This window comes from Chiloscyllium punctatum, chromosome 21 (genome assembly GCF_047496795.1).
Source record: "Chiloscyllium punctatum isolate Juve2018m chromosome 21, sChiPun1.3, whole genome shotgun sequence".
Classification (NCBI taxonomy): Eukaryota; Metazoa; Chordata; class Chondrichthyes; order Orectolobiformes; family Hemiscylliidae; genus Chiloscyllium; species Chiloscyllium punctatum.
The window spans coordinates 64,159,890-64,187,263 of NC_092759.1; positions in this window are offsets into that span (position 1 = coordinate 64,159,890).

The following is a 27,374-nucleotide window of genomic DNA, read 5'->3' on the forward strand; positions in this document are numbered from 1 at the left end:
CCTCACTCTCCCTCCCTCTCTCACTCCCTCCCACTCTCCCTCCCTCCGTCTCTCACCCTATCACTCACTATCTTCTCTGTCCCCCACTCTCCCCCTCTCTCCCCCCACTCTCCCCCCTCTCTCTACGCCCCTCTCTCACCCCTCTCTCTACCCTCTCTCACTATCCCGCTCACCCCCTCTCTGTACCCCTCAATCTCTCCCCCTCTCTGTTCACTAACTCTCTCCCCACTCTGTCACCTAAATCTCTCTTCTCCCTCTCTCACTTCCTCCCTCTCTCCCCCTCTCACTCTCTCCTCTCTCCAACACTGTCTTTCCCCACTCTCTCCCACACTCTCTTCCCCCACTCTCATCCCCAGCTTTCTCCCTTCTCTCTCTTTCCCCTCTCTCTCCTCTCTCTCCTCCTCCATCTATCACCCACTCACTTTCCCCCTCTCTCCCTCCCACTCTCTCCCCACTCTATCCCCCAATCTTACTCACCATCTTTCTCTCACCCTTTCTCTCCCCCCTTTTTCTGCCCTCTCTCTCTCCCCCAACCCCCACAATTCCCCCGACCCCTCACTCTCACCCTCTCTCACCCCCTCTCTCTCACCCCTCTCCCTTGCCCCACTCTCGCGTGGTCTCTCTCTCAACCCCACTCTCTCCCCCTCTTTCACCCCCTCTCTTACACCCTCTCTCACACATCTCTCTCCCCCTCTCTCTCCCGTTACGCCAACCTCTCTCTCCCCCACTCTCCCAAACACCCTCTCTCCCTCTCTACCCCCTCTCTCCCCCTCTCTCTCGCCTCTCTCTCTCGACCCCCTCTCTCGCCACTCTCTCTTGTCCGCGTCTTTCACACCCTCTGTCTCTCCCCCTCTGTCCCCCGTCTCACCCACTCTCTCGCCTTTTTCTCTCTCTCCTCTTTCCCTCCCCTCTCTGTCTCACCTCCTCTCTCTACCCCTTTCTCTCCATCTCTCTCGCTTCACTAGCTCCTTCCCCTTACTCTGTCACCTCACTCTCCCTCTGGCTCTCACTCCCTCCCTTTCTCCCTCCCTCCCTCTCACTCTCCCCTCTCTCACCCCCACTCACTCCCCTGTCTCACCCCCACTCACTCCCCTCTCCCTCTTTCACTCACTCCACTCTCTCTCCCCCTCTCTCTCCCCCTCTCTCTCCCCCTCTCTCTCCCCCTCTCTCTCCCCCTCTCTCTCCCCGTCTCTCTCCCCCTCTCTCCCCCTCTCTCTCCCCCTCTCTCTCCCCCTCTCTCTCCCCCTCTCTCTCCCCCTCTCTCTCTCCCCCTCTCTCTCTCCCCTCTCACTCTCCCCTCTCTCTCTCCCCTCTCTGTAAACGCCTCCATCACTCCCTCTTTATACCCTCTCTCCACCCCGCTCACTCCCTCTCTCTACACCTCAATCTCTTTCTCCCCTCTCTCTCTTCACTAACTCTCTCCCCCACTCTGTCACCTAAATCTCTCCCCTCTCTTACCCTCCCTCTCTCACTCCCTCCCTCTCTCCCCCTCTTACTCTCCCCTCTCTCCCTGCTGTCTTTCCCCAATCTCTCCCCTCTCTCCCTGCTGTCTTTCCCCAATCTCTCCCCAATATCTTCCCCCACTCTCACCGTCATCTCACTCCCCTCTCTCCCTCTCCCTCTTTCTCTCTCCCCCTCTTTTTCCCCCTCTCTCCACCCTCTTTCTCCTCCTCCCTCTCTCACCCTCTCACTCTCCCTCTCTCTCTCTCAATTGCTCCCCACTCTCCCCCCAATCTCACTCCCCCACTTTCTCTCCTCGATCTCTGCCCCTTTCTGTCCCCCTTTCTCTGCCCCCATCTCTTTCCCCCACACCCCACTTTTCCCTCCCTCTCTGTCCCCCACTATCTCTTTTCCCCCCTCTCTGCCCCCTCTCGCTCTGTCCCCCCTCGCACTGTCCCCCTGCTCTCTGCTCCCCTCCTCTCTGTCCCCCCTTCCTCTCTGTTCCCCCTTCTATCTGTCCTTCTCTCTCTCCCCTTCTCTCTGTCCCCCCCTCTCTCTGTCTCCCTCTCTTTGTCCCCCTCTTTCTGTCCTCCTCTGTCCCCCCAGTCTCCCTCTCTCTGTTCCTCTCTCTCTGTCCCCTCTCTCTTTGCCACCTCCCTCTTATTCCCCACCCCCCTCTGTCCCCCTCTCTCTGTCCCCAATCTTTGATTCCCCCTCTCTCTGTCACTCTCTCCCTGTCCCCCCGTCCCCCTCTCTCTTCCCCCCCTTCTGTCCCCCCTCTCTCTGTCCCCCCTCTCTCTGTCCCCCCTCTCTCTGTCCCCCCTCTCTCTGTCCCCCCTCTCTCTGTCCCCCTCTCTCTTCCCCCCCTTCTGTCCCCCCTCTCTCTGTCCCCCTCTCTCTCCCCCCCCCTTCTTTCCCCCCCTCTCTGTCCCCCCTCTCTCTGTCCCCCCTCTCTCTGTCCCCTCTCTCTCTGCCCCCCCTCTCTGTCCCTCTCTCTGTCCCACCCTCCCTGTCCCTGTCTCTCAGTCTCCCCCTCGCTCTGTTCCCCCCCTCGATCTGTCACCTCCTCGCTCTGTCGCCCCCTCGGTCTGTCTCTCTGCTCTCTGCCCCCCTCCTCTCTGTCCCCCATTCCTCTCTGTTCCCCCCTCTCTGTGTCCTCCCTCTTCCTGAACCCCCATGACCCACTCTCTCTGTCCCCGTCTCTCTGTCCCCATCTCTGTCCCTTTATCTCTGTCTCCCTCTTTCTGACCTCCCTCTCTCTGTCCTCACTCTCTCTGTCCCCCACTCTCTATCCCTGTCTCTCTCTGTCCCCTCTCTCTACCCCCCTCTGTCCCCCACACTCTGTCGCCCCCACTCTCTGTCGCCATCTCTCTGTCACCCTCTCTCTGTCCGCACTCTCTCTGTCCGCCCTCTTTCTCCACCCTCTCTCTCTGTCACCCTCTCTCTGTCCCGCCCGTCCCACCTCTTTCTGTTCCTCTCTTTCTGCCCCCGTCTCTGTCCCCCCTCTCTCTGTTCCCCCTCTCTCTGTCCCCCTCTCTCTGCCCGCCTCTCTCTTTCCCCCTCTCAGTGTCCCCCTCTCGGTGTCCCCCCTTGCTCTGTGCCCCCCTCGCTTTACCCCTTGCCCACTTCTCTCTGTCCCCCATATCTCTGTCCCCCGTCTATCTGTACCCACCCTCTGTTCCCCCCTCTGTCCCGTCTCTCCTCTTTCTGTTCCCCTCTTTCTGTCCCCGCTGTTTGCCCCCCCGTCACCCCCTCTGTCCCCCCCTCTCTCTGTCCCCCTCTCTCTGTCCCCCTCTCTCTGTCCCTCTCTCTCTGTCCCCCTCTCTCTGTCCCCCTCTCTCTGCCCCCCTCTCTCTGTCCGTCTCTCTCTGTCCCTCTCTCTCTGTCCCTCTCTCTCTGTCCCCCTCTCTCTGTCCCCCTCTCTCTGTCCCCCTCTCTCTGTCCATCTCTCTCTGGCCCTCTCTCTCTGTCCCTCTCTCTCTGTCCCCCCTCTCTCTGTCCCCCTCTCTCTGGCCCCCTCTCTCTGGCCCTTTCTCTCTGGCCCTCTCTCTCTGTCCCTCTCTCTCTGTCCCTCTCTCTCTGTCCCCCCTCTCTCTGTCCCCCCTCTCTCTGTCCCCCCTCTCTCTGTCCCCCCTCTCTCTGTTCCCCTCTCTCTCTGCCCCCTCTCTTTCCTCCTCTCCGTGTCCCACTCTCTTTGTTCCCTCTCTCTATACCTCTGTCTCTGATCCCCTCTCTCTGTCACCCCTCTCTCTGTCCCTCTCTCTGCGTCTCCCTCTCTGTCCCTTTCTCTCTGTTCCCTTCTCTCTGTTCCTGCTCTCTCTGTACCCCACTCTCCGTCCCTCCTCTATCTGCCCCCTCTGTCCCCTTCTGTCTGCCCCAGTCACCCTCTTTCTGTCCCCCTCTCTCTCTGTCCCCCTCTCTCTCTCTGTCCCCCTCTCTCTCTCTGTCCCCCTCTCTCTCTCTGTCCCCCTGTCTCTCTCTGTCCCCCTCTCTCTCTCTGTCCCCCCTCTCTCTCTGACCCCACTATCTCTGACCCCACTCTCTCTGACCCCACTCTCTCTGACCCCACTCTCTCTGACCCCACTCCCTCTGACCCCACTCTCTCTGTCCCCTCTCTCTTTGTTCCCCTCTCTCTGACCCCCCTCTCTCTGACCCACCTCTCTCTGTCCCCTCTCTCTTTGTTCCCCTCTCTCCCTGTCCCCACTCACTCTGTCCCCCCCCTCTCTCTGTCCCCCCTCTCTGTCCCCCCTCTGTTACCCCGTCCTCTTTCTATTCTCCTCTCTCTGTCCCCTCTCTCTTTGTTCCCCTCTCTCTGTCCCCCTCTCTCTGTCCCTCTCTCTCTGTCCCCTCTCTCTCTGTCCACTCTCCCTGTCCCCACTCACTCTGTCCCCCCCCTCTCTCTGTCCCCCCTCTCTCTGACCCCCCTCTCTTTGTTCCCCTCTCTCTGTCCCCCCTCTCTTTGTGCCCCTCTCTCTTTCCCCTCTCTCACTGTCCCCACTCACTCTGTCCCCCCCCTCTCTCTGTCCCCCCTCTCTGTCCCGCCTCTCTGTCCCCCCTCTGTTACCCCGTCCTCTTTCCATTCTCCTCTTTCTGTCCCCCTCTCTGCCCGCCCTCTCTCTGTCCGCGCTCTTTCTCTGTCCCTCTCTCTCTTGCCCCCTTTCTCAGCCCCCTCTCTGGGTCCCGACTCTCTCTGTTCCCCCCTCTCTCTCTGTCCCCTCTCTCCCTGTCCCCTCTCTCTCTCACCCCCCTCTCTCTGACGCCCCTCTCTCTGACCCCCCTCTCTCTGACCCCCTCTCTCTGTCCCCCTCTCTCTCTGACCACACTCTCTCTGTCCCCCCTCTCTCTGTCCCCCCACTCTCTGTCCCCCTCTCTCTTTGTTCCCCTCTCTCTGACCCCCCTCTCTCTGTCCCCCTCTCTCTCTCCCCTCTCTCCCTGTCCCCACTCACTCTGTCCCCCTCTCTCTCTGACCCCCCTCTCTCTGTCCCCCTCTCTCTCTGTCCCCCTCTCTCTCTGTCCCCCACTCTCTCTGTCCCCCACTCTCTCTGTCCCCCACTCTCTCTGACCCAACTCTCTCTGTCCCCCCCTCTCTCTGACCCCCCTCTCTCTGACCCCCCTCTCTCTGACCCCCCTCTCTCTGACCCCCCTCTCTTTGTTCCCCTCTCTCTGACCCCCCTCTCTCGGTCCCCCTCTCTCTGTCCCCTCTCTCTGACCCCACTCTCTCTGTCTCCCCCCCCCTCTCTCTGCCCGCCCTCTCTCTGTCCGCGCTCTTTCTCTGTCCCTCTCTCTCTTGCCCCCTTTCTCAGCCCCCTCTCTGGGTCCCGACTCTCTCTGTCCCCCCTCTCTCACTGTCCCCCCCCTCTCTGCCCCCCTCTCTCTTTCCTCCTCTCCATGTCCCACTCTCCTTATCCCCTCTCTCTATCCCCCTGTCTCTGTCCCCCCTCTCTCTGTCACCCCCTCTCTGTCACCCCCTCTCTGTCCCTCTCTCTGTCCCTTTCTCTCTGTTCCCGCTCTCTCTGTACCCCACTCTCTGTCACCCCTCTGTCTCTCCCCCCCTCTGTCCCCTTCTCTCTGCCCCCGTCCCCCTCTTTCTGTCCCCCCTCTCTCTGTCCTCTCTCTCTGTCCTCTCTCTCTGTCCGCTCTCTCTGTCCCCCCACTCTCTGTCCCCCCTCTCTCTGTCCCCGCTCTCTCTGTCCCCTCTCTCTGTCCCCCCTCTCTCTGTCCCCCCTCTCTCTGTCCCCCCTCTCTCTGTCCCCCCTCTCTCTGTCCCCCTTCTCCCTGAACACCCCTCTCTCTGACCCCCCTCTTTCTGTCCCCCCTCTCCCTGAACACCCCTCTCAGCCCCCCATGACCACCTTTCTCTGTCAGCCGTCTCTCTGTCCCCATCTCTGTCCCCATCTTTTTCCTTTTTCTCTGTCCCCCCTCTCTGTTCCCCCTCTCTGTCCCCCCTCTCTGTCCCCCCTCTCTGTCCCCCCTCTCTGTCCCCCCTCTCTGTACCCCCTCTCTGTCCCCACTCTCTATCCCCCCTCTCTGACCCCACTTTCTGTCCCTCACTCTTTGTCCCTGTCTCCTTCAGCCCCCTCGCTCTGTCCCCACTCTCTCTGCCCACCTCACTCTCTGTCCACCTCACTCTCTGTCCCCCCTCTCTCTCTGTCCACCTCACTCTCTGCCCACCTCTCTCTCTGTCCACCTCACTCTCTTTCCCCCCCCTCTCTGTCCACCTCACTCTCTGTCCACCTCACTCTCTGTCCACCTCACTCTCTGTCCACCTCTCTCTCTGTCCACCTCTCTCTCTGTCCCCTCTCTCTCTGTCCACCTCACTCTCTGTCCACCTCCCTCTCTGTCCACCTCACTCTCTGTCCACCTCACTCTGTACCCACCTCTCTCTCTGCCCACCTCACTCTCTGTCCCCCCTCTCTCTCTGTCCACCTCACTCTCTGTCCACCTCAGTCTCTGTCCACCTCACTCTCTGTCCCCACTCTCTCTGTTCACCTCACTCTCTGTCGACCTCTCTCTCTGTCCACCTCTCTCTCTGTCCACCTCTCTTTCTGTCCACCTCACTCTCTGTCCCCACTCTCTCTGTCCCAACTCTCTCTGTCCACCTCACTCTCTGTCCACCTCACTCTCTGTCCACCTCACTCTCTGTCCACCTCACTCTCTGTCCCCACTCTCTCTGTCCACCTCACTCTCTGTCCACCTCACTCTCTGTCCACCTCACTCTCTGTCCACCTCACTCTCTGCCCACCTCTCTCTCTGTCCACCTCACTCTCTGTCCACCTCACTCTCTGTCCCCACTCTCTCTGTCCACCTCACTCTCTGTCCACCTCACTCTCTGTCCCCCCTCTCTCTGTCCCCCCTCTCTCTGTCCACCTCACTCTCTGCCCACCTCTCTCTCTGTCCACCTCACTCTCTGTCCACCTCACTCTCTGTCCACCTCACTCTCTGTCCACCTCTCTCTCTGCCCACCTCTCTCTCTGTCCCCCCTCTCTCTCTCTGTTTCCCCTCTCTCTCTGTCCACCTCACTCTCTGTCCCCCCTCTCTCTGTCCCCTCTCTCTCTGTCCACCTCACTCTCTGTCCCCCTCTCTCTGTCCCCCCTCTCTCTGTCCACCTCACTCTCTGTCCACCTCACTCTCTGTCCACCTCACTCTCTGTCCACCTCACTCTCTGTCCCCCTCACTCTCTGTCCCCCTCACTCTCTGTCCCCTCACTCTCTATCCACCTCACTCTCTATCCACCTCTCTCGATATCCACCCCTCTCTCTGTCCAACTCACTCTCTACCCACCTCACTCTCTACCCACCTCACTCCCTGTCCACCTCACTCCCTGTCCACCTCACTCCCTGTCCACCTCACTCCCTGTCCACCTCTCTCTCTGTCCACCTCTCTCTCTGTCCACCTCTCTCTCTGTCCCCTCTCTCTGCCCACCTCACTCTCTGTCCCCCCGCTCTCTGTCCACCTCACTCTCTGTCCACCTCACTCTCTGTCCACCTCACTCTTTTTCCACCTCTCTCTCTGTCCACCTCACTCTCTGTCCCCCCTCTCTCTGTCCCCCCTCTCTCTGTCCCCCCTCTCTCTGTCCACCTCACTCTCTGTCCACCTCACTCTCTGTCCCCCCTCTCTCTGTCCCCACTCTCTGTACCTCATTCTTTGTCCCTGTCTCCTTCTGCCCCCTCTCTCTGTCCCCACTCTCTCTGTCCCCACTCTCTCTGTCCCCACTCTCTCTGTCCCCACTCTCTCTGTCCACCTCTCTCTCTGTCCACCTCTCTCTCTGTCCACCTCTCTCTCTGTCCACCTCACTCTCTGTCCACCTCACTCTCTGTCCCCACTCTCTCTGTCCCCACTCTCTCTGTCCACCTCACTCTCTGTCCACCTCACTCTCTGTCCCCACTCTCTCTGTCCACCTCACTCTCTGTCCACCTCACTCTCTGTCCACCTCACTCTCTGTCCACCTCTCTCTCTGTCCCCTCTCTCTCTGCCCACCTCACTCTCTGCCCACCTCACTCTCTGTCCACCTCACTCTCTGTCCACCTCACTCTCTGTCCACCTCACTCTCTGTCCACCTCTCTCTCTGTCCACCTCACTCTCTGTCCCCACTCTCTCTGTCCACCTCACTCTCTGTCCACCTCACTCTCTGTCCACCTCACTCTCTGTCCACCTCACTCTCTGTCCACCTCACTCTCTGTCCCTCTCTCTCTGTCCACCTCTCTCTCTGTCCACCTCTCTCTCTGTCCACCTCTCTCTCTGTCCACCTCACTCTCTGTCCACCTCACTCTCTGTCCACCTCACTCTCTGTCCACCTCACTCTCTGTCCACCTCTCTCTCTGTCCCCTCTCTCTCTGCCCACCTCATTCTCTGCCCACCTCACTCTCTGTCCACCTCACTCTCTGTCCACCTCACTCTCTGTCCACCTCACTCTCTGTCCACCTCTCTCTCTGTCCACCTCACTCTCTGTCCCCCCTCTCTCTGTCCCCCCTCTCTCTGTCCCCCCTCTCTCTGTCCCCCCTCTCTCTGTCCACCTCACTCTCTGTCCACCTCACTCTCTGTCCCCCCTCTCTCTGTCCCCACTCTCTGTCCCTCATTCTTTGTCCCTGTCTCCTTCTTCCCCCTCTCTCTGTCCCCACTCTCTCTGTCCCCCCTCTCTCTGTCCCCCCCTCTCTCTGTCCCCCCTTCTCTCTGTCCACCTCTCTCTCTGTCCACCTCTCTCTCTGTCCACCTCTCTCTCTGTCCACCTCTCTCTCTGTCCCCACTCTCTCTGTCCCCCTCTCACTGTCCCCCTCTCACTGCCCCTGTCTCACTCTGTCCCCTCTCTCTCTGTCCCCACTCTCTCTGTCCACCTCTCTCTCTGTCCTCCTCTCTCTCTGTCCTCCTCTCTCTCTGTCCACCTCTTTCTCTGTCCACCTCTCACTCTGTCCACCTTTCTCTGCCCCCTCTCTCTGCCCCCTCTCTCTTTCCCTCTCTCTGCCTCTCTCTCCCTGCCTCTCTCTCTCTGCCTCTCTCTCTCTGCCTCTCTCTCTCTGCCTCTCTCTCTATGTCCCCCCTCTCTCTGTCCCCCTTCTCCCTGAACACCCCTCTCTCTGACCCCCCTCTTTCTGTCCCCCCTCTCCCTGAACACCCCTCTCAGCCCCCCATGACCACCTTTCTCTGTCAGCCGTCTCTCTGTCCCCATCTCTGTCCCCATCTTTTTCCTTTTTCTCTGTCCCCCCTCTCTGTCCCCCCTCTCTGTCCCCCCTCTCTGTCCCCCCTCTCTGTCCCCCCTCTCTGTCCCCCCTCTCTGTCCCCCCTCTCTGTCCCCCCTCTCTGTCCCCACTCTCTATCCCCCCTCTCTGACCCCACTTTCTGTCCCTCACTCTTTGTCCCTGTCTCCTTCAGCCCCCTCGCTCTGTCCCCACTCTCTCTGCCCACCTCACTCTCTGTCCACCTCACTCTCTGTCCCCCCTCTCTCTCTGTCCACCTCACTCTCTGCCCACCTCTCTCTCTGTCCACCTCACTCTCTTTCCCCCCCCCTCTCTGTCCACCTCACTCTCTGTCCACCTCACTCTCTGTCCACCTCACTCTCTGTCCACCTCACTCTCTGTCCACCTCTCTCTCTGTCCACCTCTCTCTCTGTCCCCTCTCTCTCTGTCCACCTCCCTCTCTGTCCACCTCCCTCTCTGTCCACCTCACTCTCTGTCCACCTCACTCTGTACCCACCTCTCTCTCTGCCCACCTCACTCTCTGTCCCCCCTCTCTCTCTGTCCACCTCACTCTCTGTCCACCTCACTCTCTGTCCACCTCACTCTCTGTCCCCAGTCTCTCTGTTCACCTCACTCTCTGTCCACCTCACTCTCTGTCCACCTCTCTCTCTGTCCACCTCTCTCTCTGTCCACCTCACTCTCTGTCCCCACTCTCTCTGTCCCCACTCTCTCTGTCCCCACTCTCTCTGTCCCAACTCTCTCTGTCCACCTCACTCTCTGTCCACCTCACTCTCTGTCCACCTCACTCTCTGTCCCCACTCTCTCTGTCCACCTCACTCTCTGTCCATCTCACTCTCTGTCCACCTCACTCACTGTCCACCTCACTCTCTGCCCACCTCTCTCTCTGTCCACCTCACTCTCTGTCCACCTCACTCTCTGTCCCCACTCTCTCTGTCCACCTCACTCTCTGCCCACCTCACTCTCTGTCCCCCTCTCTCTCTGTCCCCCGTCTCTCTGTCCCCCCTCTCTCTGTCCCCCCTCTCTCTGTCCACCTCACTCTCTGCCCACCTCTCTCTCTGTCCACCTCACTCTCTGTCCACCTCACTCTCTGTCCACCTCACTCTCTGTCCACCTCTCTCTCTGTCCACCTCTCTCTCTGCCCACCTCTCTCTCTGTCCCCCCTCTCTCTCTCTGTTCCCCCTCTCTCTCTGTCCACCTCACTCTCTGTCCCCCCTCTCTCTGTCCCCTCTCTCTCTGTCCACCTCACTCTCTGTCCCCCTCTCTCTGTCCCCCCTCTCTCTGTCCACCTCACTCTCTGTCCACCTCACTCTCTGTCCACCTCACTCTCTGTCCACCTCACTCTCTGCCCCCCTCACTCTCTGTCCCCCTCACTCTCTGTCCCCTCACTCTCTATCCACCTCACTCTCTATCCACCTCTCTCGATATCCACCCCTCTCTCTGTCCACCTCACTCTCTACCCACCTCACTCCCTGTCCACCTCACTCCCTGTCTACCTCACTCCCTGTCCACCTCACTCCCTGTCCACCTCTCTCTCTGTCCACCTCTCTCTCTGTCCACCTCTCTCTCTGTCCCCTCTCTCTCAGCCCACCTCAATCTCTCTCCCCCCGCTCTCTGTCCACCTCACTCTCTGTCCACCTCACTCTCTGTCCACCTCACTCTCTGTCCACCTCACTCTCTGTCCACCTCTCTCTCTGTCCACCTCACTCTCTGTCCCCCCTCTCTCTGTCCCCCCTCTCTCTGTCCCCCCTCTCTCTGTCCCCCCTCTCTCTGTCCACCTCACTCTCTGTCCACCTCACTCTCTGTCCCCCCTCTCTCTGTCCCCACTCTCTGTCCCTCATTCTTTGTCCCTGTCTCCTTCTGCCCCCTCTCTCTGTCCCCACTCTCTCTGTCCCCACTCTCTCTGTCCCCACTCTCTCTGTCCCCACTCTCTCTCTCCACCTCTCTCTCTGTCCACCTCTCTCTCTGTCCACCTCTCTCTCTGTCCACCTCACTCTCTGTCCACCTCACTCTCTGTCCACCTCACTCTCTGTCCCCACTCTCTCTGTCCCCACTCTCTCTGTCCACCTCACTCTCTGTCCACCTCACTCTCTGTCCCCACTCTCTCTGTCCACCTCACTCTCTGTCCACCTCACTCTCTGTCCACCTCACTCTCTGTCCACCTCTCTCTCTGTCCCCTCTCTCTCTGCCCACCTCTCTCTCTGCCCACCTCACTCTCTGTCCACCTCACTCTCTGTCCACCTCACTCTCTGTCCACCTCACTCTCTGTCCACCTCACTCTCTGTCCACCTCTCTCTCTGTCCACCTCACTCTCTGTCCCCCTCTCTCTGTCCCCCCTCTCTCTGTCCCCCCTCTCTCTGTCCACCTCACTCTCTGTCCACCTCACTCTCTGTCCCCCCTCTCTCTGTCCCCACTCTCTGTCCCTCATTCTTTGTCCCTGTGTCCTTCTGCCCCCTCTCTCTGTCCCCACTCTCTCTGTCCCCACTCTCTCTGTCCCCACTCTCTCTGTCCCCACTCTCTCTGTCCACCTCTCTCTCTGTCCACCTCTCTCTCTGTCCACCTCTCTCTCTGTCCACCTCACTCTCTGTCCACCTCACTCTCTGTTCCCACTCTCTCTGTCCCCACTCTCTCTGTCCCCACTCTCTCTGTCCCCACTCTCTCTGTCCACCTCACTCTCTGTCCACCTCACTCTCTGTCCACCTCACTCTCTGTCCCCACTCTCTCTGTCCACCTCACTCTCTGTCCACCTCACTCTCTGTCCACCTCACTCTCTGTCCCCCTCTCTCTGTCCACCTCTCTCTCTGTCCACCTCTCTCTCTGTCCACCTCTCTCTCTGTCCACCTCACTCTCTGTCCACCTCACTCTCTGTCCCCCCTTTCTCTCTGTCCCCCCTCTCTCTGTCCCCCCCTCTCTCTGTCCCCCCCTCTCTCTGTCCACCTCTCTCTCTGTCCACCTCTCTCTCTGTCCACCTCTCTCTCTGTCCACCTCTCTCTCTGTCCCCACTCTCTCTGTCCCCCTCTCACTGCCCCCCTCTCTCTGTCCCTGTCTCACTCTGTCCCCTCTCTCTCTGTCCCCACTCTCTCTGTCCCCACTCTCTCTGTCCACCTCTCTCTCTGTCCTCCTCTCTCTCTGTCCACCTCTTTCTCTGTCCACCTCTCACTCTGTCCACCTTTCTCTGCCCCCTCTCTCTGCCCCCTCTCTCTGCCCCCTCTCTCTGCCTCTCTCTCTCTGCCTCTCTCTCCCTTCCTCTCTGTCCCTGCCTCTCTCTCTCTGCCTCTCTCTCTCTGTCCCCCTCTTTCTGTCCCCCTCTTTCTGTCCCCCTCTTTCTGTCCCCCTCTTTCTGTCCCCCTCTTTCTGTCCCCCTCTTTCTGTCCCCCCTCTCTCTGTTCCCCCTCTCTCTGTCCCCCTCTCTCTTCCCCCCCCTTCTGTTCCCCCCCCCCGCTGTCCCCCTCTCTCTGTCCCCAATCATTGACTCCCCCTCTCTCTGTCACTCTCTCCCTGTCCCCCCGTCCCCCTCTCTCTTCCCCCCATTCTGTCCCCCCTCTCTCTGTCCCCCCTCTCTCTGTCCCCCCTCTCTCTGTCCCCCCTCTCTCTGTCCCCCCTCTCTCTGTCCCCCTCTCTCTTCCCCCCCTTCTGTCCCCCCCTCTCTCTGTCCCCAATCTTTGACTCCCCCTCTCTCTGTCACTCTCTCCCTGTCCCCTGTCCCCCTCTCTCTTCCCCCCCTTCTGTCCCCCCTCTCTCTGTCGCCCCTCTCTCTGTCCCCCTCTCTCTTCCCCCCCTTCTGTCCCCCCTCTCTCTGTCGCCCCTCTCTCTGTCCCCCTCTCTCTTCCCCCCTTCTTTCCCCCCCTCTCTGTCCCCCCTCTCTCTGTCCCCTCTCTCTCTGCCCCCCCTCTCTGTCCCTCTCTCTGTCCCCCCTCTCTCTGTCCCCCCTCTCTCTGTCCCCCTCTCTCTTCCCCCCCTTCTGTCCCCCCCTCTCTCTGTCCCCAATCTTTGACTCCCCCTCTCTCTGTCACTCTCTCCCTGTCCCCTGTCCCCCTCTCTCTTCCCCCCCTTCTGTCCCCCCTCTCTCTGTCGCCCCTCTCTCTGTCCCCCTCTCTCTTCCCCCCTTCTGTCCCCCCTCTCTCTGTCGCCCCTCTCTCTGTCCCCCTCTCTCTTCCCCCCCTTCTTTCCCCCCCTCTCTGTCCCCCCTCTCTCTGTCCCCTCTCTCTCTGCCCCCCCTCTCTGTCCCTCTCTCTGTCCCACCCTCCCTGTCCCTGTCTCTCAGTCTCCCCCTCGCTCTGTTCCCCCCCTCGATCTGTCACCTCCTTGCTCTGTCGCCCCCTCGGTCTGTCTCTCTGCTCTCTGCCCCCCTCCTCTCTGTCCCCCATTCCTCTCTGTTCCCCCCTCTCTGTGTCCTCCCTCTTCCTGAACCCCCATGACCCACTCTCTCTGTCCCCGTCTCTCTGTCCCCATCTCTGTCCCTTTATCTCTGTCTCCCTCTTTCTGACCTCCCTCTCTCTGTCCTCACTCTCTCTGTCCCCCACTCTCTATCCCTGTCTCTCTCTGTCCCCTCTCTCTACCCCCCTCTGTCCCCCACACTCTGTCGCCCCCACTCTCTGTCCCCATCTCTCTGTCACCCTCTCTCTGTCCGCACTCTCTCTGTCCGCCCTCTTTCTCCACCCTCTCTCTCTGTCACCCTCTCTCTGTCCCGCCCGTCCCACCTCTTTCTGTTCCTCTCTTTCTGCCCCCGTCTCTGTCCACCCTCTCTCTGTCCGCGCGCTCTCTCTGTTCCCCCTCTCTCTGTCCCACTCCCTCTGCCCGCCTCTCTCTTTCCCCCTCTCGGTGTCCCCCCTTGCTCTGTGCCCCCCTCGCTGCACCCCTTGCCCACTTCTCTCTGTCCCCCTTCTCTCTGTCCTCCTCTCTCTGTCCCCCCTCATTCTCCCTCACTCTCTGCCCACTCTCTCTCCTCCCTGTGACCCCCGTCACTCTGTCCCCCATATCTCTGTCCCCCGTCTATCTGTACCCACCCTCTGTTCCCCCCTCTGTCCCATCCCTCCTCTTTCTGTTCCCCTCTTTCTGTCCCCGCTGTTTGCCCCCCCGTCACCCCCTCTGTCCTCCCCTCTCTGTCCCCCCTCGCTGTCCCTCACTCTCTCTGCTCCCCATGACCCCCGTCTCTCTGTCCCCCGTCTCTCTGTCCCCCGTCTCTCTGTCCCCCGTCTCTCTGTCCCCCGTCTCTCTGACCCCCGTCTCTCTGTCCCCATCTCTGTCTCCCTCTCTGTCCCCCCTCTCTGTACACACCCTCTGTCCCCCCCCTCTGTCACCCCATCCCTCCTCTTTCTGTTTCCCTCTCTCTGTCCCCCTCTCTGTCCCCCCTTTCTCTGATCCCATTTCTTTCCCCCTCTCTGTCCCCCTCTCTCTGTCCCCCTCTCTCTGTCCCCCCTCTCTCTGTCCCCCTCTCTCCGTCCCTCTCTCTCTGTCCCCCTCTCTCTGTCCCTCTCTCTCTGTCCCCCTCTCTCTGTCCCCCTCTCTCTGTCCCCCTCTCTCTGTCCCCCCTCTCTCTGTCCCCCTCTCTCTCTGCCCCCTCTTTTTCCTCCTCTCCGTGTCCCACTCTCTTTGTTCCCTCTCTCTATACCTCTGTCTCTGACCCCCTCTCTCTGTCACCCCTCTCTCTGTCCCTCTCTCTGCGTCTCCCTCTCTGTCCCTTTCTCTCTGTTCCCTTCTCTCTGTTCCTGCTCTCTCTGTACCCCACTCTCTGTCCCTCCTCTATCTGCCCCCTCTGTCCCCTTCTGTCTGCCCCAGTCACCCTCTTTCTGTCCACCTCTCTCTCTGTCCCCCCTCTTTCTGACTCCACTCTCTCTGTCCCCCTCTCTCTCTGTCCCCCTCTCTCTCTGTCCCCCTCTCTCTCTGTCCCCCCTCTCTCTCTGCCCCCCTCTCTCTCTGCCCCCACTCTCTCTGACCCCACTCTCTCTGACCCCCCTCTCTCTGACCCCCCTCTCTCTGTCCACTCTCTCTTTGTTCCCCTCTCTCTGTCCCCCTCTCTCTGACCCCCCTCTCTTTGTTCCCCTCTCTCTTTCCCCTCTCTCCCTGTCCCCACTCACTCTGTCCCCCCCTCTCTCTGTCCCCCCCTCTCTCTGTCCCCCCCTCTCTATATCCCCCCTCTCTGTCCCCCCTCTGTTACCCCGTCCTCTTTCTATTCTCCTCTCTCTGTCCCCTCTCTCTCTGTCCCCCTCTCTCTGTCCCCCCCCTCTCTCTGTCCCCCCTCTCTGTCACCCCCTCTCTGTCCCTCTCTCTGTTCCCGCTCTCTCTGTACCCCACTCTCTGTCACCCCTCTGTCTCTCCCCCCCTCTGTCCCCTTCTCTCTGCCCCCGTCCCCCTCTTTCTGTCCCCCCTCTCTCTGTTCCCCCTCTCTCTGTCCCCCCTCTCTGTCCCCCCTCTGTTACCCCGTCCTCTTTCTATTCTCCTCTTTCTGTCCCCCTCTCTGCCCGCCCTCTCTCTGTCCGCGCTCTTTCTCTGTCCCTCTCTCTCTTTCCCCCTCTCTCAGCCCCCTCTCTGGGTCCCGACTCTCTCTGTTACCCCCTCTCTCTCTGTCCCCTCTCTCTCTGTCCACCTCTCTCTGACCCCCCTCTCTCTGACCCCCCTCTCTCTGACCCCCCTCTCTCTGACCCCCCTGTCTCTGACCCCCCTCTCTCTGTCCCCCTCTCTCTGTCCCCCTCTCTCTCTGACCACACTCTCTCTGTCCCCCCTCTCTCTGTCCCCCCCTCTCTCTCCACTCTCTCCCTGTCCCCACTCACTCTGTCCCCCTCTCTCTCTGACCCCTCTCTCTCTGTCCCCCTCTCTCTCTGACCCCACTCTCTCTGTCCCCCTCTCTCTCTGACCCCCCTCTCTCTGTCCCCCACTCTCTCTGACACCCCTCTCTCTGTCCCCCCCTCTCTCTGACCCCCCCTCTCTCTGACACCCCCTCTCTCTGACCCCCCTCTCTCTGACCCCCCTCTCTCTGACCCCCCTCTCTCTGTCCCCTCTCTCTTTGTTCCCCTCTCCATGTCCCCTCTCTCTGACCCCACTCTCTCTGTCCCCCCCCTCTCTCTGCCCGCCCTCTCTCTGTCCGCGCTCTTTCTCTGTCCCTCTCTCTCTTGCCCACTTTCTCAGCCCCCTCTCTGGGTCCCGACTCTCTCTGTCCCCCCTCTCTCACTGTCTCCCCCCCCCTCTCTGCCCCCCTCTCTCTTTCCTCCTCTCCATGTCCCACTCTCCTTATCCCCTCTCTCTATCCCCCTGTCTCTGTTCCCACTCTCTCTGTCACCCCCTCTCTGTCACCCCCTCTCTGTCCCTCTCTCTGTCCCTTTCTCTCTGTTCCCGCTCTCTCTGTACCCCACTCTCTGTCACCCCTCTGTCTCTCCCCCCCTCTGTCCCCTTCTCTCTGCCCCCGTCCCCCTCTTTCTGTCCCCCCTCTTTCTGTCCCCCGTCTTTCTGTCCCCCCTCTCTCTGTCCCCCCTCTCTCTGTCCCCCCTCTCTCTGTCCCCCCTCTCTCTGTCCCCCCTCTCTCTGACCCCTCTCTCTGTCCCCCTCTCTCTGTCCCCCCTCTCTCTGTCCCCCCTCTCTCTGTCCCCCCTCTCTCTGACCCCCCTCTTTCTGTCCCCCTCTTTCTGTCCCCCCTCTCTCTGTCCCCCCTCTCTCTGTCCCCCCTCTCTGTCCCCCCTCTCTCTGACCCCCCTCTCTCTGACCCCCCTCTCTCTGACCCCCCTCTCTCTGTCCCCCCTCTCTCTGTCCACCTCACTCTCTGTCCACCTCACTCTCTGTCCACCTCACTCTCTGCCCACCTCACTCTCTGTCCCCCCCTCTCTCTGTCCCCCCTCTCTCTCTGTCCCCCCTCTCTCTCTGTCCCCCCTCTCTCTCTGTCCCCCCTCTCTCTCTGTCCCCCCCTCTCTCTGTCCACCTCTCTCTCTGTCCACCTCTCTCTCTGTCCACCTCTCTCTCTGTCCACCTCACTCTCTGTCCACCTCACTCTCTGTCCCCTCTCTCTCTGCCCACCTCACTCTCTGTCCCCCCGCTCTCTGTCCCCCCGCTCTCTGTCCACCTCACTCTCTGTCCACCTCACTCTCTGTCCACCTCTCTCTCTGTCCACCTCTCTCTCTGTCCACCTCACTCTCTGTCCACCTCTCTCTCTGTCCACCTCACTCTCTGTCCCCCTTCTCTCTGTCCACCTCACTCTCTGTCCACCTCACTCTCTGTCCAGCTCTCTCTCTGTCCAGCTCTCTCTCTGTCCACCTCACTCTCTGTCCCCACTCTCTGTCCCTCATTCTTTGTCCCTGTCTCCTTCTGCCCCCTCTCTCTGTCCCCACTCTCTCTGTCCACCTCACTCTCTGTGCACCTCACTCTCTGTCCAGCTCTCTCTCTGTCCAGCTCTCTCTCTGTCCAGCTCTCTCTCTGTCCAGCTCTCTCTCTGTCCACCTCACTCTCTGTCCCCACTCTCTCTGTCCCCACTCTCTCTGTCCCCACTCTCTCTGTCCCCACTCTCTCTGTCCACCTCACTCTCTGTCCACCTCACTCTCTGTCCCCCCTCTCTCTCTGTCCCCCCTCACTCTCTGTCCACTTCACACTCTGTCCCCCCTCTCTCTCTGTCCACCTCTCTCTCTGTCCACCTCTCTCTCTGTCCACCTCTCTCTCTGTCCCCCCTCTCTCTCTGTCCCCCCTCTCTCTCTGTCCCCCCTCTCTCTGTCCCCCCTCTCTCTCTGTCCCCCCTCTCTCTGTCCACCTCTCTCTCTGTCCACCTCTCTCTCTGTCCACCTCTCTCTCTGTCCACCTCTCTCTCTGTCCACCTCTCTCTCTGTCCACCTCACTCTCTGTCCACCTCACTCTCTGTCCACCTCACTCTCTGCCCTCCCTCTCTCTGCCACCTCTCGCTGCCCCATCCCTGAAACCCTCTCTCTGCCCCCCTATGACCTCCTCTCTTTGTCACTCATCTCTCTGTTCCCCCCTCTCTCTGTTCCCCCCTCTCTCTGTTCCCCCCTCTCTCTGTTCCCCCCTCTCTCTGTCCCACTCTCTCTGTCCCCACTCTCTCTGTCCCCACTCTCTCTGTCCCCACTCTCTCTGTCCCCACTCTCTCTGTCCCCCCCTCTCTGTCCTTTCTCTCTCTGTCCTTTCTCTCTCTGTCCCCACTCTCTCTGTCCCCACTCTCTCTGTCCCCACTCTCTCTGTCCCCACTCTCTCTGTCCCCACTCTCTCTGTCCCCACTCTCTCTGTCCCCCTCTCACTGTCCCCCTCTCTCTGTCCTTTCTCTCTCTGTCCTTTCTCTCTCTGTCCCCACTCTCTCTGTCCCCACTCTCTCTGTCCCCACTCTCTCTGTCCCCTCTCTCTGTCCCCACTCTCTCTGTCCCCCTCTCAATGCCCCCCTCTCTCTGTCCCTGTCTCACTCTGTCCACCTCTCTCTCTGTCCACCTCTCTCTCTGTCCACCTCACTCTCTGTCCCCCCTCTCTCTGTCCCCCCTCTCTCTGTCCCCCTCACTCTCTGTCCCCCTCACTCTCTGTCCCCCTCTCTCACTGTCTACCTCACTCTCTGTCCACCTCACTCTCTGTCCACCTCGCTCTCTGTCCACCTCACTCTCTGTCCACCTCACTCTCTGTCCACCTCACTCTCTGTCCCCCCTCTCTCTCTGTCCCCCCTCTCTCTCTGTCCCCCCTCTCTCTGTCCACCTCTCTCTCTGTCCACCTCTCTCTCTGTCCACCTCTCTCTCTGTCCACCTCTCTCTCTGTCCACCTCGCTCTCTGTCCACCTCGCTCTCTGTCCCCCCTCTCTCTGTCCACCTCTCTCTCTGTCCACCTCTCTCTCTGTCCACCTCTCTCTCTGTCCACCTCTCTCTCTGTCCACCTCTCGCTCTGTCCACCTCTCTCTCTGTCCACCTCTCTCTCTGTCCACCTCACTCTCTGTCCCCCCTCTCTCTGTCCCCCCTCTCTCTCTGTCCCCCCTCTCTCTCTGTTCCCCCTCTCTCTCTGTCCCCCCTCTCTCTCTGTCCCCCCTCTCTCTCTGTCCCCCCTCTCTCTCTGTCCCCCCTCTCTCTGTCCCCCCTCTCTCTGTCCCCCCTCTCTCTGTCCCCCCACTCTCTGTCCACCTCTCTCTCTGTCCACCTCTCTCTCTGTCCACCTCTCTCTCTGTCCACCTCTCTCTCTGTCCACCTCACTCTCTGTCCACCTCACTCTCTGTCCTCCTCACTCTCTGCCCTCCCTCTCTCTGCCACCTCTCTCTGCCCCCTCCCTGAAACCCTCTCTCTGCCCCCCTATGACCTCCTCTCTTTGTCACTCATCTCTCTGTTCCCCCCTCTCTCTGTCCCCACTCTCTCTGTCCCCACTCTCTCTGTCCCCACTCTCTCTGTCCCCACTCTCTCTGTCCCCACTCTCTCTGTCCCCCTCTCTCTGTCCCCACTCTCTCTGTCCCCCTCTCTCTGTCCCCACTCTCTCTGTCCCCACTCTCTCTGTCCCCCTCTCTCTGTCCCCCTCTCTCTGTCCCCCTCTCTCTGTCCCCCTCTCTCTGTCCCCCTCTCTCTGTCCCCACTCTCTCTGTCCCCACTCTCTCTGTCCCCCTCTCTCTGTCCCCCTCTCTCTGTCCCCCTCTCTCTGTCCCCCTCTCTCTGCCCCCCCCTCTCTCTGCCCCCCCTCTCTCTGCCCCCCCTCTCTCTGCCCCCCTCTCTCTGCCCCCCCTCTCTCTGCCCCCCATCTCTCTGCCCCCCCTCTCTCTGCCCCCCTCTCTCTGCCCCCCCTCTCTCTGCCCCCCCTCTCTCTGCCCCCATCTCTCTGCCCCCCCTCTCTCTGCCCCCCCTCTCTCTGCCCCCCCTCTCTCTGCCCCCCTCTCTCTGCCCCCCCTCTCTCTGTCCCCACTCTCTCTGTCCCCCTCTCTGTCCCCCTTCTCTCTCTACTCCCTCTCTCTGTGCTCACTCTCTCTGTCCCCCTCTCTCTGTCCATCTCTCACTGCCCCACTCTCTCTTTGGCCCTGTCCCTCTCTCCCCTCTCTCTGTACCCTGTCTCTCTGTACCCCCCCTCTCTGCCCCCCCTCTCTCTGTCCACCTTTTTCTGTCCCACTAAGTCTGTCCCCTTCTCTCTGTCACACTCTCTCTGTCCTCCCAACTCTCTCTGCCCCCGTCCCCCTCTTTCTGTCCCCCCTCTCTCTGTCCCCTCTCTCTGTCCCCCCTCTCTCTGTTCCCCCTCTCTCTGTCCCCCCTCTCTCTGTCCCCCCTCTGTTACCCCGTCCTCTTTCTATTCTCCTCTTTCTGTCCCCTCTCTCTCTCACCCCCCTCTCTCGGACCCCCCTCTCTCGGACCCCCCTCTCTCGGACCCCCCTCTCTCTGACCCCCCTCTCTCTGACCCCCCTCTCTTTGTCCCCCTCTCACTGTCCCCCCTCTCTCTGACCACACTCTCTCTGTCCCCCCTCTCTCTGTCCCCCCACTCTCTGTCCCCCTCTCTCTTTGTTCCCTTCTCTCTGACCCCCCTCTCTCTGTCCCCCTCTCTCTCTCCCCTCTCTCCCTGTCCCCACTCACTCTGTCCCCCTCTCTCTCTGACCCCCCTCTCTCTGTCCCCCCCTCTCTCTGTCCCCCTCTCTCTCTGACCCCACTCTCTCTGTCCCCCACTCTCTCTGACCCCCCTCTCTCTGTCCCCCTCTCTCTCTGACCCCCTCTCTCTGTCCCCCCCTCTCTCTGACCCCCCTCTCTCTGACCCCCCTCTCTCTGACCCCCCTCTCTCTGACCCCCCTCTCTTTGTTCCCCTCTCTCTGACCCCCCTCTCTCTGTCCTCCTCTCTCTGTCCCCTCTCTCTGACCCCACTCTCTCTGTCCCCCCCCTCTCTCTGTCACCCCCTCTCTGTCCCTCTCTCTGTCCCTTTCTCTCTGTTCCCGCTCTCTCTGTACCCCACTCTCTGTCACCCCTCTGTCTCTCCCCCCCTCTGTCCCCTTCTCTCTGCCCCCGTCCCCCTCTTTCTGTCCCCTCTCTCTGTCCCCCCTCTCTCTGTCCCCCCTCTCTCTGTCCCCCCCTCTCTGTCCCCCCCCTCTCTGTCCCCCCTCTCTCTGTCCCCCCTCTCTCTGTCCCCCCTCTCTCTGTCCCCCCTCTCTCGGTCCCCCCTCTCTCGGTCCCCCCTCTCTCTCTGACCCCCTCTCTCTCTGTCCCCCCTCTCTCTGTCCCCCCTCTCTCTGTCCCCCCTCTCTCTTCCCCCCCTTCTGTCCCCCCCTCTCTCTGTCCCCAATCTTTGACTCCCCCTCTCTCTGTCCCCCCTCTCTCTGTCCCCCCTCTCTCTGTCCCCCCTCTCTCTGTCCCCCCTCTCTCTGTCACCCCCTCTCTGTCCCTCTCTCTGTCCCTTTCTCTCTGTACCCCACTCTCTGTCACCCCTCTGTCTCTCCCCCCCTCTGTCCCCTTCTCTCTGCCCCCGTCCCCCTCTTTCTGTCCCCCCTCTCTCTGTCCCCTCTCTCTGTCCCCCCTCTCTCTGTTCCCCCTCTCTCTGTCCCCCCTCTCTCTGTCCCCCTCTCTGTCCCCCCTCTCTGTCCCCCCTCTGTTACCCCGTCCTCTTTCTATTCTACTCTTTCTGTCCCCCTCTCTGCCCGCCCTCTCTCTGTCCGCGCTCTTTCTCTGTCCCTCTCTCTCTTGCCCCCTTTCTCAGCCCCCTCTCTGGGTCCCGACTCTCTCTGTTCCCCCCTCTCTCCCTGTCCCCTCTCTCTCTCACCCCCCTCTCTCGGACCCCCCTCTCTCGGACCCCCCTCTCTCTGACCCCCCTCTCTCTGACCCCCCTCTCTCTGTCCCCCTCTCACTGTCCCCCCTCTCTCTGACCACACTCTCTCTGTCCCCCCTCTCTCTGTCCCCCCACTCTCTGTCCCCCTCTCTCTTTGTTCCCTTCTCTCTGACCCCCCTCTCTCTGTCCCCCTCTCTCTCTCCCCTCTCTCCCTGTCCCCACTCACTCTGTCCCCCTCTCTCTCTGACCCCCGTCTCTCTGTCCCCCCTCTCTCTGTCCCCCTCTCTCTCTGACCCCACTCTCTCTGTCCCCCACTCTCTCTGACCCCCCTCTCTCTGTCCCCCTCTCTCTCTGACCCCCTCTCTCTGTCCCCCCCTCTCTCTGACCCCCCTCTCTCTGACCCCCCTCTCTCTGACCCCCCTCTCTCTGACCCCCCTCTCTTTGTTCCCCTCTCTCTGACCCCCCTCTCTCTGTCCTCCTCTCTCTGTCCCCTCTCTCTGACCCCACTCTCTCTGTCCCCCCCCTCTCTCTGCCCGCCCTCTCTCTGTCCGCGCTCTTTCTCTGTCCCTCTCTCTCTTGCCCCCTTTCTCAGCCCCCTCTCTGGGTCCCGACTCTCCCTGTCCCCCCTCTCTCACTGTACCCCCCCCTCTCTGCCCCCCTCTCTCTTTCCTCCTCTCCATGTCCCACTCTCCTTATCCACTCTCTCTATCCCCCTGTCTCTGTCCCCCCTCTCTCTGTCACCCCCTCTCTGTCACCCCCTCTCTGTCCCTCTCTCTGTCCCTTTCTCTCTGTTCCCGCTCTCTCTGTACCCCACTCTCTGTCACCCCTCTGTCTCTCCCCCCCTCTGTCCCCTTCTCTCTGCCCCCGTCCCCCTCTTTCTGTCCCCTCTCTCTGTCCCCCCTCTCTCTGTCCCCCCCTCTCTGTCCCCCCCCTCTCTGTCCCCCCTCTCTCTGTCCCCCCTCTCTCTGTCCCCCCTCTCTCGGTCCCCCCTCTCTCGGTCCCCCCTCTCTCTCTGACCCCCTCTCTCTCTGTCACCCCTCTCTCTGTCCCCCCTCTCTCTGTCCCCCCTCTCTCTTCCCCCCCTTCTGTCCCCCCCTCTCTCTGTCCCCCCTCTCTCTGTCCCCCCTCTCTCTGTCCCCCCTCTCTCTGTCCCCCCTCTGTCTGTCACCCCCTCTCTGTCCCTCTCTCTGTCCCTTTCTCTCTGTACCCCACTCTCTGTCACCCCTCTGTCTCTCCCCCCCTCTGTCCCCTTCTCTCTGCCCCCGTCCCCCTCTTTCTGTCCCCCCTCTCTCTGTCCCCTCTCTCTGTCCCCCCTCTCTCTGTTCCCCCTCTCTCTGTCCCCCCTCTCTCTGTCCCCCCTCTCTCTGTCCCCCCTCTCCCTGAACACCCCTCTCTCTGACCCCCCTCTTTCTGTCCCCCCTCTCCCTGAACACCCCTCTCAGCCCCCCATGACCACCTTTCTCTGTCAGCCGTCTCTCTGTCCCCATCTCTGTCCCCATCTTTTTCCTTTTTCTCTGTCCCCCCTCTCTGTCCCCCCTCTCTGTCCCCCCTCTCTGTCCCCCCTCTCTGTCCCCCCTCTCTGTCCCCCCTCTCTGACGCCCCTCTCTGACCCCCCTCTCTGACCCCCCTCTCTGACCCCCCTCTCTGACCCCCCTCTCTGACCCCCCTCTCTATCCCCACTCTCTATCCCCCCTCTCTGACCCCACTTTCTGTCCCTGTCTCCTTCAGCCCCCTCGCTCTGTCCCCACTCTCTCTGCCCACCTCACTCTCTGTCCACCTCACTCTCTGTCCCCACTCTCTCTGTCCACCTCACTCTCTGCCCACCTCTCTCTCTGTCCACGTCACTCTCTGTCCCCCCTCTCTCTCTGTCCACCTCACTCTCTGCCCACCTCACTCTCTGTCCACCTCACTCTCTGTCCCCCCCCCTCTCTGTCCCCCCCCTCTCTGTCCACCCTCTCTCTCTGTCCACCTCTCTCTCTGTCCACCTCACTCTCTGTTCACCTCACTCTCTGTTCACCTCACTCTCTGTTCACCTCACTCTCTGTCCACCTCTCTCTCTGTCCACCTCACTCTCTGTCCACCTCACTCTCTGTCCCCCCCCTCTCTGTCCCCCCCCCTCTCTGTCCACCCTCTCTATCTGTCCACCTCTCTCTTCGTCCACCTCACTCTCTGTTCACCTCACTCTCTGTTCACCTCACTCTCTGTCCACCTCTCTCTCTGTCCACCTCTCTCTCTGTCCACCTCACTCTCTGTCCACCTCACTCTCTGTCCCCCTCACTCTCTGTCCACCTCACTGTCTGTCCACCTCACTCTCTGCCCACCTCTCTCTCTGCCCACCTCACTCTCTGCCCACCTCACTCTCTGTCCACCTCACTCTCTGTCCCCACTCTCTCTGTCCCCCTCACTCTCTGTCCCCCTCACTCTCTGTCCCCCTCACTCTCTGTTCCCCTCACTCTCTGTCCACCTCACTCTCTGTCCACCTCACTCTCTGTCCACCTCTCTCTCTGTCCCCCTCACTCTCTGTCCCCCTCACTCTCTGTCCCCCTCTCTCTCTGTCCCCTCTCTCTCTGTCCCCCCTCTCTCTGTCCCCCCTCTCTCTGTCCCCCCTCTCTCTGTCCCCCCTCTCTCTGTCCACCTCTCTCTCTGTCCACCTCACTCTCTGTCCACCTCACTCTGTCCACCTCACTCTCTGTCCCCCCTCTCTCTGTCCCCCCTCTCTCTGTCCCCCCTCTCTCTGTCCCCTCTCTCCCTGTCCACCTCACTCTCTGTCCCCCTCTCTCTGTCCCCCCTCTCTCTGTCCACCTCACTCTCTGCCCACCTCTATCTCTGCCCACCTCTATCTCTGCCCACCTCTCTCTCTGCCCACCTCTCTCTCTGCCCACCTCACTCTCTGCCCACCTCTCTCTCTGCCCACCTCTCTCTCTGCCCACCTCTCTCTCTGCCCACCTCACTCTCTGCCCACCTCACTCTCTGCCCACCTCTCTCTCTGTCCACCTCTCTCTCTGTCCACCTCAATCTCTGCCCACCTCTCTCTCTGTCCCCCCTCTCTCTCTGTCCCCCCTCTCTCTCTGTCCCCCCTCTCTCTCTGTCCACCTCTCTCCCTGTCCACCTCACTCTCTGTCCCCCCGCTCTCTGTCCCCCCGCTCTCTGTCCACCTCACTCTCTGTCCCCCCTCTCTCTCTGTCCCCCCTCTCTCTCTGTCCACCTCTCTCTCTGTCCACCTCTCTCTCTGTCCACCTCACTCTCTGTCCCCCCGCTCTCTGTCCCCCCGCTCTCTGTCCACCTCACTCTCTGTCCACCTCACTCTCTGTCCACCTCTCTCTCTGTCCACCTCTCTCTCTGTCCACCTCACTCTCTGTCTACCTCACTCTCTGCCCACCTCACTCTCTGCCCACCTCTCTCTCTGCCCACCTCACTCTCTGCCCACCTCACTCTCTGTCCCCTCTCTCTCTATCCACCTCACTCTCTATCCACCTCACTCTCTGTCCACCTCACTCTCTGTCCACCTCTCTCGATATCCACCCCTCTCTCTGTCCACCTCACTCTCTACCCACCTCTCTCTCTGTCCACCTCACTCCCTGTCCACCTCACTCCCTGTCCACCTCACTCCCTGTCCACCTCTCTCTCTGTCCACCTCTCTCTCTGTCCACCTCACTCTCTGTCCACAGCTCTCTCTGTCCACCTCTCTCTCTGTCCACCTCACTCTCTGTCCCCTCTCTCTCTGCCCACCTCACTCTCTGTCCCCCCGCTCTCTGTCCACCTCACTCTCTGTCCCCCCGCTCTCTGTCCACCTCTCTCTCTGTCCACCTCACTCTCTGTCCCCCCTCTCTCTGTCCCCTCTCTCTCTGTCCCCTCTTTCTCTGTCCACCTCACTCTCTGTCCCCCTCTCTCTGTCCCCCCTCTCTCTGCCCACCTCTCTCTCTGCCCACCTCTCTCTCTGCCCACCTCTCTCTCTGTCCACCTCACTCTCTGCCCACCTCTCTCTCTGCCCACCTCTCTCTCTGCCCACCTCTCTCTCTGTCCACCTCTCTCTCTGTCCACCTCACTCTCTACCCACCTCACTCCCTGTCCACCTCTCTCTCTGTCCACCTCTCTCTCTGTCCCCTCTCTCTCTGTCCACCTCACTCTCTGTCCCCCTCTCTCTGCCCACCTCTCTCTCTGTCCACCTCACTCTCTGCCCACCTCTCTCTCTGCCCACCTCACTCTCTGCCCACCTCACTCTCTGCCCACCTCACTCTCTGTCCACCTCTCTCTCTGTCCACCTCAATCTCTGCCCACCTCTCTCTCTGTCCCCCCTCTCTCTCTGTCCCCCCTCTCTCTCTGTCCACCTCTCTCTCTGTCCACCTCTCTCTCTGTCCACCTCACTCTCTGTCCCCCCGCTCTCTGTCCCCCCGTTCTCTGTCCACCTCACTCTCTGTCCCCCCTCTCTCTCTGTCCCCCCTCTCTCTCTGTCCCCCCTCTCTCTCTGTCCCCCCTCTCTCTCTGTCCACCTCTCTCTCTGTCCACCTCTCTCTCTGTCCACCTCACTCTCTGTCCCCCCGCTCTCTGTCCCCCCGCTCTCTGTCCACCTCTCTCTCTGTCCACCTCACTCTCTGTCCACCTCACTCTCTGTCCCCACTCTCTCTGTCCACCTCACTCTCTGTCCACCTCACTCTCTGTCCACCTCACTCTCTGCCCACCTCTCTCTCTGCCCACCTCTCTCTCTGCCCACCTCACTCTCTGTCCACCTCATTCTCTGTCCCCTCTCTCTCTATCCACCTCACTCTCTATCCACCTCACTCTCTGTCCACCTCACTCTCTGTCCACCTCTCTCGATATCCACCCCTCTCTCTGTCCACCTCACTCTCTACCCACCTCTCTCTCTGTCCACCTCACTCCCTGTCCACCTCTCTCTCTGTCCACCTCTCTCTCTGTCCACCTCTCTCTCTGTCCACCTCACTCTCAGTCCACAGCTCTCTCTGTCCACCTCTCTCTCTGTCCACCTCACTCTCTGTCCCCTCTCTCTCTGCCCACCTCACTCTCTGTCCCCCCGCTCTCTGTCCACCTCACTCTCTGTCCCCCCGCTCTCTGTCCACCTCTCTCTCTGTCCACCTCACTCTCTGTCCCCCCTCTCTCTGTCCCCTCTCTCTCTGTCCCCTCTCTCTCTGTCCACCTCACTCTCTGTCCCCCTCTCTCTGTCCCCCCTCTCTCTGTCCACCTCACTCTCTGCCCACCTCTCTCTCTGCCCACCTCTCTCTCTGTCCACCTCACTCTCTGCCCACCTCTCTCTGCCCACCTCTCTCTCTGTCCACCTCTCTCTCTGTCCACCTCACTCTCTACCCATCTCACTCCCTGTCCACCTCTCTCTCTGTCCACCTCTCTCTCTGTCCACCTCTCTCTCTGTCCAAATCTCTCTCTGTCCACCTCACTCTCTGTCCACAGCTCTCTCTGTTAACCTCTCTCTCTGTCCACCTCACTCTCTGTCCCCTCTCTCTCTGCCCACCTCACTCTCTGTCCCCCCGCTCTCTGTCCACCTCACTCTCTGTCCCCCCGCTCTCTGTCCACCTCTCTCTCTGTCCACCTCACTCT